At 44.3% G+C, this 13,676-nt stretch overlaps 1 pseudogene; it reads right to left on the reverse strand.

Annotated features, from left to right (window-relative positions):
* Positions 1-2,575: 2,575 nt before the first annotated feature.
* LOC121840554 lies at positions 2,576-11,310 on the reverse strand (annotated as a pseudogene).
* Between the last annotated feature and the right edge of the window lie 2,366 nt (positions 11,311-13,676).

The following is a 13,676-nucleotide window of genomic DNA, read 5'->3' on the forward strand; positions in this document are numbered from 1 at the left end:
TAAAGGGAACACTTCAACAACACAATGTAACTCCAAGTCAATCACACTTCTGTGAAATCAAACTGTCCACTTAGGAAGCAACACTGATTGACAATAAATTTCACATGCTGTTGTGCAAATGGAATAGACAACAGGTGGAAATTATAGGCAATTAGCAAGACACCCCCAATAAAGGAGTGGTTCTGCAGGTGGGGACCACAGACCACTTCTCAGTTCCTATGCTTCCTGGCTGATGTTTTGGTCACTTTTGAATGCTGGTGGTGCTTTCACTCTAGTGGTAGCATGAGACGGAGTCTACAACCCACACAAGTGGCTCAGGTAGTGCAGCTCATCCAGGATGGGACATCAATGCGAGCTGTGGCACGAAGGTTTGCTGTATCTGTCAGCGTAGTGTCCAGAGCATGGAGGCGCTACCAGGAGACAGGCCAGTACATCAGGAGACGTGGAGGAGGCCGTAGGAGGGCAACAACCCAGCAGCAGGACCGCTACCTCCCCTGCAAAATGACCTCCAGCAGGCCACAAATGTGCATGTGTCTGCTCAAACGATCAGAAACAGACTCCATGAGGGTGGTATGAGGGCCCGACGTCCACAGGTGGGGGTTGTGCTTACAGCCCAACACCGTGCAGGACGTTTTTCATTTGCCAGAGAACACCAAGATTGGCAAATTCGCCACTGGCGCCCTGTGCTCTTCACAGATGAAAGCAGGTTCACACTGAGCACATTTGACAGAAGTGACAGTCTGGAGACGCCGTGGTGAACGTTCTGCTGCCTGCAACATCCTCCAGCATGACCGGTTTGGCGGTAGGTCAGTCATGGTGTGGGGTGGCATTTCTTTGGGGGGCCGCACAGCCCTCCATGTGCTCGCCAGAGGTAGCCTGACTGCCATTAGGTACCAAGATGAGATCCTCAGACCCCTTGTGAGACCATATGCTGGTGCGGTTGGCCCTGGGTTCCTCCTAATGCAAGACAATGCAAGACCCCATGTGGCTGGAGTGTGTCAGCAGTTCCTGCAAGAGGAAGGCATTGATGCTATGGACTGGCCCGCCCATTCCCCAGACCTGAATCCAATTGAGCACATCTGGGACATCATGTCTCGCTCCATCCACCAACAGACTGTCCAGGAGTTGGCGGATGCTTTAGTCCAGGTCTGGGAGGAGATCCCTCAGGAGACCATCCGCCACCTCATCAGGAGCATGCCCAGGCCCAGGCGTTGTAGGGAGGTCATACAGGCACGTGGAGGCCACACACACATGCCTATGCCCAGGCGTTGTAGAGAGGTCATACAGGCACGTGGAGGCCACACACACTACTGAGCCTCATTTTGACTTACATTACATCAAAGTTGGATCAGCCTGTAGTGTGGTTTTCCACTTTAATTTTGAGTGTGACTCCAAATCCAGACCTCCATGGGTTGATAAATTTGATTTCCATTGATAATTTTTGTGTGATTTTGTTGTCAGCACATTCAACTATGTAAAGAAAAAAGTATTTAATAAGAATATTTCCTTCATTCAGATCTAGGATGTGTTATTTTAGTGTTCCCTTTATTTTTTTGAGCAGTGTAGTTTTGAACGGTAATCCAACACGGAATTCCAGCTCAGGAACTCGGGCCTCTTTCTAGAGCTCTAACTTTGCATCCTAAAGATCACTGTCGTCATGATTTGAACTTCAGAGTTCCCAGTTGTCTTGAAAGCACCATAAAAATCATGGTAGGCTGCCCTTCGCCAGTTTATATCTGTGTGAAGCTGAATTCAGTGCTCTCTTCTGAATTAAAACTAAATATCGATACAGGTCAACCATGCCCCCTGACTTTGAGAAGCTCCGATGCGACATGCATCAAACGGACCCATCTCATTAGTGGTGGTGAGATAAGAGACAATATGTCAGACTCATTTGAAATTGACTGTCCCACATTAAAAGTATGAGATGGTGAGTTGAGAAGACAATCAGAAATACTGTTAGAATGGTTTTAATTTGACAGCCATACTGTTGGCTATATTTCATTTTTACATGTTTTGTTTGAGCTTCTTTTAAAAGCAAGTCGAATTGAGCACGGTATTGTTGAATTTGATTTTCATAACAGCAAACTAGGACTGATGATTTGGTTAGATAAACTAGCAAGTCTGTTTGTTTGGTTACCATGGACACTATGTAGTAAACTTGCTAGCTACTTTAATGGATGTTGAACACATTTCTAGAAACAAATGAACATATTTCTAGTGCCAAATGTGTTAAATTATATCCATGGTATGAAAGGAATAATCAATTTGTGGCTGTATGCACTCTCTAGAAAATAATGTACCTCCATGGACGGCCAATTCCACTCCACTATCGCTTGGTGTCACGTCGTTCATTATTTTCCACAGAATGCATAGCCCCTCGTTGATTATCCCTTAATGTAGTATTGTAAATATTATACATTTGTAATAAGAGTAATAATGTATTGTATTATTGTATTTATAATGTAGGCTGTTGTTTTGTTTTCATGTAATTGTTTTATTCCTGTTTGGACCCCAGGTAGAGTAGCTGCTGCCTTGGCCTTGGGGATCCTAGTAAATACTAAATACTACTAGTCTAGGTGTTACCTATGAGCATGTATCCCGAGTGGTTTGGCTCTGAAGGCTTCATCAGACAATTCTTGTTGAGAACAGTGATGCTGCCCTTCTGCAGAATGGCAAAGGCAGCTGCTATGTCCTTGAAGATGTCCAGGGCATTGCCTGTGCCATTTACTTCCACTGCCAATACGATGGGTGCTAGAGAGAGCACAAAGAGAGAACACGATGTCTTGGATGATGTTGTTGGTTCCAAATATGGTTTGATATACAATTTCATTAGAATAATCTGTACTCTTGTATTTAATTGGAATACTGATGTCTAGTTTAATTCCTTTATTGGACTGAATAGAATGGAGTAAACTGATAGACTTCAAGTTTCAGGCAAGGTTATTCATCACACCGAACAACCACTTTCTCTCATAAAATAAACTGTTAAGTCTAAAAGAACTAAATCCAAAATAACAGCCCAAACAAAATGTGTACAAACAAAATAGCTGTACAAACATGTTTTGAGACTCGGCTTGTTAGCAGTGTTTCTGGTTTCATTCAGGTAAATATACTTTTTGGAAGCAATAACGAATGCAGATATTATACCTCTCCTCTATTCCTGTTTTTAACCATGCACCTGTGAGTACACTGATGGGTGGGGTGGCTAGTAAGATTTAAATGTTTTTAGTACAGTAAATAACCTTGAACTGAACATAATCTATTTCCCTGTAGCCAGACTGTCTCACCTCTGGCCACGTTGTCCCCCTGGGCTTGGTAGTGCACCAGGTCAAACATCCAGAAGACCACCAGGTCCAGCACCACCCCAGGCATCCTATGGCTATGTGCCTGAGATTGGACACTGCGCTGAGGGCAGCCGTCCGCCGCTCCCTGGCCGTCAGGTACACTGAGACTAAAGGACAGAGATGGGTGTGTGGGAGGGGAGGTTAGGTGGGTGTTTTCACTGCCATGACATCAATGTTACACTGACTTTCTCTTTTCACCTTTCTAGATGTTTTTGTTGTTGTTCTCATTTTCTAACTTCTCTATATCCTTTCGCTCCCTACCTTTTCTATCAACACCCACACTGCTTCCCCCTACAATTCATTTATCTTTTCTTCTCCTCTTTCCTGTGCATTCTTCCTGCTCCACTCACATGGTCTGATGTAGGTGCGGGCCTCTCTCTGGCTGAGCGGTTAGACAGGGGGTTTTCCCTCTCTAGCCAATCTCTCGTTGAGCTCCTCAAACTGCTCTGTGATGTAAGTGTTGTCAAAGTCATTCTGGTGCAGGTACTTGTGTTTGTACAGGACAGCCCTAAAACACACACACACACACACACACACACACACACACACACACACACACCAGAGCAGGGTTTCCCAAACTCAGGGGAAACCCTGATATAAAGTATATCGCTCCTTGTCAAACCTTGTTTGCATGACCCATGTGAATGAATATAGATAGACTCACCGTAGGTACATTAGCAGCAGAAGGAAGAGGCCTATGTAGGCTATTAGCCCCATCACTTCCTAGAAACGTCCCAGCTCCACCGACACTTCCTCCATCATATCCTGTGACACCTGTTGCACCGTCTGACTGCTGTTCACATTCATGTCAAAGTGAATAGAGGCCGATATGTTGAACTCAAACCCCTTCTTCATCTTCTCGAAAACTGCTATGGTTGCTAGAAGAGAGCAAAGAGGCACTTCAAGAATGTGCCACTGTGCATTTGTGACTGTTTAGATTGGCCATCAAAAAGGAGTTACAGTGGAATTATGGAATTGAAGAATGTTCTACCTTGGAATAGAGAAGTAGTAGAAACTATTATATAGGGCAAGGTTTTTGTACCTCTGGACTTTACTTACGGGCAGCAATCTTTGTCTTCATGTGGTCGACAATGTAAGAAGGGATGATGCAAAACAGCTGACCAACTGACATGAGAGGAATGCATTGATAATTACTGTCCTCATACCTACAAATGACATAACCTCTAGCTAATTGACGTGAAAAATGCATCTCTGCATCACAGGCTCTAGTCATTGTCTCATAAAACCATTGTGAACGGTCATTAAAAGTAAACCCAAGTGTCATGTCAGGTTTATAAGACAGCATTATATAGGATTTATGACCCATAGTTTAGAAAGTGAAATGCCACCATTCACTTTACGCTGAGAGCAGCATTCTAGATCTCCCAAGGGCCAGGAAGCGTGTTTCATCTCTGGCCCTCGGGTCATGTTTGGATTAAAAAGTCACCATTGCCCGGCTGGCTCCTGGCTGGCTCCCGGCTGGCTCCCGGCTGGCTCCCGGCTGGCTCCCGACTGGCTCCCGGCTGGCTCCCGGCTGGCTCCTGGCTGGCTCCCGGCTGGCTCCTGGCTGGCTCCTGGCTGGCCCGAGAGCAGCGGTGGATATGAAACAATAATTCATTTGAAAAGAAAACAGGGGAGGCAGAGGGATGGAGGGTGACTCACGCCTGCGCTCCTCCTGGGAAATGTGAGAGGAAACCTGAGGGCAGTGTGGGGCTGGAGGGTTTTAACTAGGCCTTGGCTCCTAAGTTACCCTGCCCTCCTAGGCTAAAGAATAACACAGAGCACCGCAGAGCTTCCAGAGAGCTAGAGAGGAGGGCTGTGCTGTACCTCCACACTGATGTCAACCTCACAACAATGGGTGATCTATTTTTCCATGAGCTAACATATTTGTAGTCAGCAATTTTTCACCAAAATCGGAAAAAACAGGCTCGGGTGCAAAAAAAGGTGACATTTTAACTGAGTTTCAGAAGATTTTAAACTACTGACCACCCAGCTAGCACATAATGTTCTGAGAACCATATGTTGTTTAAAGCTTGGCGAGAGCGTGGTTATCCTATGGTTATTTTGCATGCAATCTTCCCATAACTTTTCCTATAGGTTTCTTCATGGTTCTATTTAAAGTAATGTTCTCAAATTGTTCAGACAACATTAAGAAACAATGTTCTTTGGTGGTAATTTCAGTATAATGTTTTCTACAGCTTTCCTCATGGTTCTATTTAAAGTAATGTTCTCAGAACGTTAAGAGAACGTTAAGAAACAATGTTCTTCCGTGGGAATTCCAATGTTTTCTACACGTTACCTAATGGTTCTAGTTAAAGTCATGTTCTCCGAATGTTCAGAGAACATTAAGAAACAACGTTCTTCTATGTGAATTCAAGAACTTCAGCATAATGTTTTCTGCAAGTTTCCTCATGGTTCCATTTAATGAATTTTCTCAGAATGTTCAGCGAATGTTAGGAAATTAAGTTCTACTATTGGAATTCCAGTACTTCAGCATAACATTTTTTGCAGGTTTCCTTGTGGTTGGTTCTATTTAAAGTACTGTTCTCAGAACATTAAGAAAACTTTCCATAAAAACCACAAGAAAACATTAACGTTTAAAAAACAAACTTTCCATTCTCCGCATCAATAAAGCTCTCTCTATCCTCTATCTTGTTAAGTGTTTTCAGGTGTGTTGGCCACACCTGATCTTAATGAGTGCTTGTTTCCTTTGAAATAGAATCTGTTTGAATTTACAAAAATGTACGACTTTGTATTAGTAGAGAGTATAGAGAGCAGAAGATCATAGGTTTGAATCTCACTGACACCATGCCACAATAAAAAACAAATGTGTTTGCATGATTAATGCCTAAGCAAATTAATTTCCCAGTCTCCTATCTATGCTTGGAGTTCAAAACAGTAAACCTAAGCTAGCAGTGTTATTAAAAGTCTTACTGAAACATGTTCTCAGAACGTTATTTAATTACCTTAAAATGGCCTATAATTTCCGTTAATAAAAACCTCACAGGAAAACTTTCAGGAAACCATAGGAAAACTTTCTCAGAACCTCCCTGCAATCTGAAAATGTATGTTCCCAGAACAAGTGAAATTTTCACTTCTGTTCTCAGAACTTTTTCAAAAGCCTTAACGGTAAGGAAACTTATGGCTTTATTCCCACAACCAATGGGAAACCAAAAACGTACATTCCCAGAACTGCTAAGAAACCAAATGTTCTAGCTGAGAATGACTTAAAAACAGAGAACAAACATCTCAGATAATGTAATGGTTAGGAGGCAAGGAGTAATGGTTAGGAGGCCCTAACAAAGTTGTCCTTCATAATGGCTCTACAAGAGAAACATTAAGCGAAGACTGCATCAATGACAATACAGATATGACAACCTAATTATAACACTACCATAGATTTTCTTATTTTTAAACAGACACCTTCCACAGTGATTGATGTCCTTTTCACATTTCCTTTACTCTATTGATACAGCTGTATACTGTATGTGCTAAAGCCTCCCAGGTTCCTACTCTTGCGATTTGAACCTGCTTCTCAGTGGACAATAATTTATTCATCTGACACTATGACAAACAGCTACCCTTCCTCTACTACTGACAGCTGATGGAAGTAAGGGTGAGTGAGGATAGTGATTCTACTGTATGATGGAATAACATGTCAACCAACCTTGAGCGCGACCACAGAGGGGGCGGAACCCATCCACAATGTGACAAAGGAAGTTGAACGCAGACAGGATCTCCATGCAGTCATCACGGGCATCATCAAACAGCTTGTTACACTTCTTACAGGGGGTGCCCAGTTTGTCATTACACACCTCGCCAATGCCGACCAGGAAGTGTAACACGTTTCTCAGGGAACGAGCTGTAACAGGGGGTAGAGGGCACAGAAATCAGTGGAAGGCTTCATTTGGAGAGTTAAATTGTTAGATACAGTAACTGTACTAACAGTGTCTTTGAATAATGACAGTGCTAGAATAAGCATGGCCCACAGACGTACCTGCTGGGTCTGGCTCATGGCAAGTTCGGCCCCACACACCACGCTGTCTGCTGCACGGTCAAAGTTTTCCAGGGTGTTGGTCATGGGGCCCTGGACCAACATGGAGAAGATGAGGAACAGGAGGAAGTCCTTGCCCTTCACTGTGAGGAAATAAAAATAATAAAAAAGTGCATTAGTGGTACCCAGAACAAGTTGGTGTACTGAGTATTGCATTGTAGGTCATTCCTTCCACTCGGGCGTTTCTCCGATTTTTTTTTTTCTTCCTGGGGGGGCAAGAACCAATCATGATGGCTAGCCATGGGAAATCAGCAAACTGGATCACAAATAGCTTTGAAAATTGGCTTAACTACGATGCATAGCATTGAATAACTGTTTCAACTGTTAATTTGTATCTGCCCTAATTTATTCAAATAAATTAATTTGAAATTATCCATATGAATCCATATTCATGTTAATGAGGATCTACACTGATCTCAAAAAACGACCTCTCAGAAGTAACGGAAAACTTTATCCCCTGAATGAACGCCTGGTCGGGTTCTTTGGCTAAGCAAAAACGACTCCAGCCATTATCACCTTGGCTGCTTTAGCTTTATTCACCCATCGATAAGGGACATACATAAATAACATTCTAGAACAATCACATGCCATAGCCTACAGCAATTAGCTAGCACTAATTAACACACTTGCTCAGCACCAAGATTAAAAACTTGAGTTTATTTTCCTGTCAAGTCAAACAGCATTTACCTACACATCTTCCACCTCTGCACTGCTTTTGTCAACTCAGGGGCGGAATGTGACCTGAAATCAGTCCTGGCATTTCTAACACATTAGCCCATTTTTCCCCCCCTCGAGGCCCCCACAACGGCCCATTTTTCTCCCCTTGAGGCTCTCATTATAAGCCAGATCATGATAATTTTGCAAAAAAAAAGTTAGTCAGGCCTACTAGAAAGAATATGGACCAGCCCTTCTGGCATCTCCAAACTGACTGTCCTAAAGAGATTGAGCCAGTGGGTGAGCTACTTGTAAACGTGGAGGCGTCGCCACTTGCTCACGACTCCTATATGAAAGATACTTAGTGTTTTATCTTTAGTAAATGTTTCTTTTCAAAGCAAGGGAAACTGTTAACAGGTTGGAGGTGCCTGTGGGGTATTCTGGCGTACTACAACCAAACAAAGGTTCATTCCGGGTGTGGTAATACTGATGATTTGTCGCCACAGATGTTATGTTTACATAGCAGGCTAAGATAACTAATGTGGCAGGTTAGGTGAATTAATGTAACAGGTTAGGAGAATGAGGTTAAGGTTAGGAAAAGGATTAGGGTTAGGCTTAGCTACAATGCTAGTTGTCAACAATTGTTGTCCCCGACCCTACCACTAGATTGAGCTGTAGGCCTCCTCCATCTAGCCACAATGGAAGAAATGTAAACAAACAATCTGTGGAAGACAAATCATCAGTATCATAACACCATGGTAACCATGTGATTTTGGAACTGTGAGCTTATTGGTCTGTTTGAATTAATTGTTTGTGTGCTCTAATTGATTGCAGGTAGGCTATGACATGGACACACCTCCACCTGTTTCATACAAAATGGTGGTCTTTCCCTTCTACTGTACAGTGCCTTGCGAAAGTATTCGGCCCCCTTGAACTTTGCAACCTTTTGCCACATTTCAGGCTTCAAACATAAAGATATAAAACTGTATTTTTTTGTGAAGAATCAACAACAAGTGGGACACAATCATGAAGTGGAATGACATTTATTGGATATTTCAAACTTTTTTAACAAATCAAAAACTGAACAATTGGGCGTGCAAAATTATTCAGCCCCTTTACTTTCAGTGCAGCAAACTCTCTCCAGAAGTTCAGTGAGGATCTCTGAATGATCCAATGATGACCTAAATGACTAATGATGATGAATACAATCCACCTGTGTGTAATCAAGTCTCCGTATAAATGCACCTGCACTGTGATAGTCTCAGAGGTCCGTTAAAAGCGCAGAGAGCATCATGAAGAACAAGGAACACACCAGGCAGGGCCGAGATACTGTTGTGAAGAAGTTTAAAGCCGGATTTGGATACAAAAAGATTTCCCAAGCTTTAAACATCCCAAGGAGCACTGTGCAAGCGATAATATTGAAATGGAAGGAGTATCAGACCACTGCAAATCTACCAAGACCTGGCCGTCCCTCTAAACTTTCAGCTCATACAAGGAGAAGACTGATCAGAGATGCAGCCAAGAGGCCCATGATCACTCTGGATGAACTGCAAAGATCTACAGCTGAGGTGGGAGACTCTGTCCATAGGACAACAATCAGTCGTATATTGCACAAATCTGGCCTTTATGGAAGAGTGGCAAGAAGAAAGCCATTTCTTAAAGATATCCATAAAAAGTGTCATTTAAAGTTTGCCACAAGCCACCTGGGAGACACACCAAACATGTGGAAGAAGGTGCTCTGGTCAGATGAAACCAAAATTGAACTTTTTGGCAACAATGCAAAACGTTATGTTTGGCGTAAAAGCAACACAGCTCATCACCCTGAACACACCATCCCCACTGTCAAACATGGTGGTGGCAGCATCATGGTTTGGGCCTGCTTTTCTTCAGCAGGGACAGGGAAGATGGTTAAAATTGATGGGAAGATGGATGGAGCCAAATACAGGACCATTCTGGAAGAAAACCTGATGGAGTCTGCAAAAGACCTGAGACTGGGACGGAGATTTGTCTTCCAACAAGACAATGATCCAAAACATAAAGCAAAATCTACAATGGAATGGTTCAAAAATAAACATATCCAGGTGTTAGAATGGCCAAGTCAAAGTCCAGACCTGAATCCAATCGAGAATCTGTGGAAAGAACTGAAAACTGCTGTTCACAAATGCTCTCCATCCAACCTCACTGAGCTCGAGCTGTTTTGCAAGGAGGAATGGGAAAAAATTTCAGTCTCTCGATGTGCAGAACTGATAGAGACATACCCCAAGCGACTTACAGCTGTAATCGCAGCAAAAGGTGGCGCTACAAAGTATTAACTTAAGGGGGCTGAATAATTTTGCACGCCCAATTTTTCAGTTTTTGATTTGTTAAAAAAGTCTGAAATATCCAATAAATGTCGTTCCACTTCATGATTGTGTCCCACTTGTTGTTGATTCTTCACAAAAAAATACAGTTTTATATCTTTATGTTTGAAGCCTGAAATGTGGCAAAAGGTTGCAAAGTTCAAGGGGGCCGAATACTTTCGCAAGGCACTGTATGTGCCTTCACCAGCCTGGGAAACAATATATCCAGTTTGCATCAATCCCGTTTGTCTCTCTCTGTTTGAAAGGCTGCGTTTAGAAAGGCAGCCCAATTCTGATATTTTTTTCACACTAATTGGGATTTTGACAAATCACATTAGATATTTTCACATTTTTATTTTGGTAAAAAGACAAAATAGTGGGTTTAAAAAGATCAGAATTGGACTATCTGTCTAAATGTTGCCAAAGTGTTGATTTGACTGTTGGGCTGGGTGCATTTCAACGCACAGCACATATACAATTTTTTTGTGGTATGGTTAAAACTATCTTCATATGTAGGCTACTCACTTGAACACAGCATTGGCATCATGAGCACAACATTCGCGGATGGAGAGGCCCGTGCCAAATGCTGAGAGGAAAGCTATGGTGATCATGGTACACACGCAATACCACAGCCCCTGGTTCTGTATGAACAGTGCAGTCATTCCGTACACAGGGGCGAGGAATAGGCCAAACAAAAACCCACCCAAACTCTGCACGAGCCCACTGAGACGAGGATCACGGAAAGGTTTGGTCTTGCTTTGTGGGCAATGCCTTGGGCACCTGGGAACCCTGTCAAAAAGGTTAAATATTTAGGCTAAACTCACCCACCAATGACAACATTATGTAGTAAGCCTATGCATCTCATTAATGTCATTGTATTTCCTTACCGCTTGAGGACCCCCCTCAAACGCTCCATCGCGGCTTGGCCACTTTGCACAAACCTTTGCCGAAGACCATGTATGCCTCTCTCATCTTTTTAAGTGGGAGAACTTGCACAATTGGTGGCTGACTAAATACTTTTTTGCCCCTCTGTATATAAGTTGTCCTTTTCCGTTTGGGTTTTGTGGGTAGTTGTTTTCTGTTTAGTGTCTGCACCTGACAGAACTGTTTCGTGTTGTTCAACTTTGGTATTTTTTTGCCGTGTTCAGTTTTATTTAAAAAATCATGAACGCCTACCACGCTGCACCTTGGTCTCCTTCTTCATCAGACGACAGACGTTACAGAACTACCCACTACAAAAAGACCAAGCAGCGTGGTCAGGAGGAATGGATGTGGGAGGACATTTTGAATGGGAAAGGATCCTGGACGTGGGAGGAGATCCTGGCTGGGAGGGATCGCCTCCCATGGGAGGAGACGGAGGCAGCAAGGAGGGAGCAATTTTACAAGGGGTCATGGCTAGCACGAAGCCCGAGAGGCAGCTCCCAAATTTTTTGGGGGGTCACACAGGGAGATTGGCGGAGTCCGGGTTTAGACCTGAGCCAACTCCCCGTGCTTACCGTGGGGAGTGTGTGACTGGTCGGGCACCGTGTTATGCGGTGATGCGCACCATGTCTCCAGTGCGCAGTCACAGCACGGTGCACTATATTCCAGCTCCCCGCATTGGCCGGGCTAGAGTGGGCATCCAGCCAGGACGGATGGTGCCAGCTCAGTACTCCTGGCCTCCAGTGCGTCTCTTCGGCCCAGGATATCCTGCGCCGGCTCTGCGCACTGTGTCTCCGTTGCATCTGCACTGTCCAGTGCATCCTGTGCTAGTGCCCCGCATTTGCTGGGCGAAAGTAACCATCCAGCCAGGACGGGTTGTGCCAGCTCTACGCTTGAGACCTCCAGTGCGCCTCCACGGCCCAGTGTATCCGGTGCCTGCTCCATGCACCAGGCTTCCAGTGCATCTTCCCGGGTCCGGTGAGACCTGTTCCGGTTCCACGTACCAGGCCTCCAGTATTCTCCCCAGCCTGGTAAGCCCTGTGGCAGCTCCACGCACCAGGCTTCCAGTACGTCTCCTCAGTCTGGTGAGACCTGTTCCGGCTCCACGTAAGAAGCCTCCAGTGATGATCCATGACACGAAGCCTCCAGTGATGATCCATGGCACGAAGCCTCCAGTGATGATTCATGGTATGAAGCATCCAGTGATGATCCATGCTCCGGAGCCTGTAGTGATGATCCATGGCAAGGAGCCTGCGGCGACGGTCCCCGGTCCGGAGCCTGCTGCGATGATCTGCGGCCTGGTTCCTCCAGTGAAGGTCCATGCACTAGGGAGCCACCGCCTTGAAGAGATGCCCACCCGGACCCTCCCCTTTAGAGTCAGGTTTTGCAACCGGAGTCCGCACCTTTGGGGGGGTACTGTCACACCCTGGCCATAGAGGTTTTTATTATCTTTCTTGGTTAGGCCAGGGTGTGACAAGGTTGCACATTCTAGTTTCTTTATTTCTATGTTGGTGTGGTTCCCAATCAGAAGCAGCTGTCTATCGTTGTCTCTGATTGGGGATAAGTTGTCCTTTTTCGTTTGGGTTTTGTGAGTAGTTTTCTGTTTAGTGCATGCACCTGATAGAACTGTTTCGTTTTGTTCAACTTTGTTATTTTGTTGTGGTATTCAGTATTATTAAAAAATCATGAACGCCTATCACGCCGCACCTTGGTCTCCTTCTTCAGCAGAAGACAGATGTTACACCAACTCATTGTGAATTCTCCCCTCCAGGTTTATTTCTGGGTCTCTTCCACAATGTCACAATGACCACTGTAAACAGGCTCTTAGCAGAATATGCTTTTGTTGGTGAGTAGATTGTGGTACTGCAATTGAACACTGTTTGGAGTCAATCAGTAAAGTAAACAAATTGGAAACATATTAGTCATGCTCTGTGTGTATTTTTCAGCTGTATGTGTTCTGGGTGTGGCATTTTCCTCCTACTTTCGCTGCTCGTCCCCTCTGCTCTTTCCCAGCATGCTCAGCTACCGTGGTAGGGCGTACCTCATGCTGTTTGTCCTCTATGGCCTGTATAGGGGTAACTGAAAATAGCTCTGGAAAAAATGTATTGCCTTGATACTTGCCAAATAGCTTGCTAGCAGTATGGCATTGCTGTGGTGCAAACCGGCAATCCTCTGCTCACCCTGTTCTCTCATCCTGTCAGGCCCTTCCACTGTATTGTCCAGGATGTGGCCTTCTCTATGGGGTGCAACATCGAACTCCAGATCAAACATAGCAAGGTCATGTGGAGGGATGTGATGGAGCCCTTCATGGAGGTGGTGCAGGGATTTGTGGTAAGTTGCACATTATGTTCAGTGGATCAC

The sequence above is a fragment of the Oncorhynchus tshawytscha genome, linkage group LG23 (genome assembly GCF_018296145.1).
Source record: "Oncorhynchus tshawytscha isolate Ot180627B linkage group LG23, Otsh_v2.0, whole genome shotgun sequence".
Lineage (NCBI taxonomy): Eukaryota > Metazoa > Chordata > Actinopteri > Salmoniformes > Salmonidae > Oncorhynchus > Oncorhynchus tshawytscha.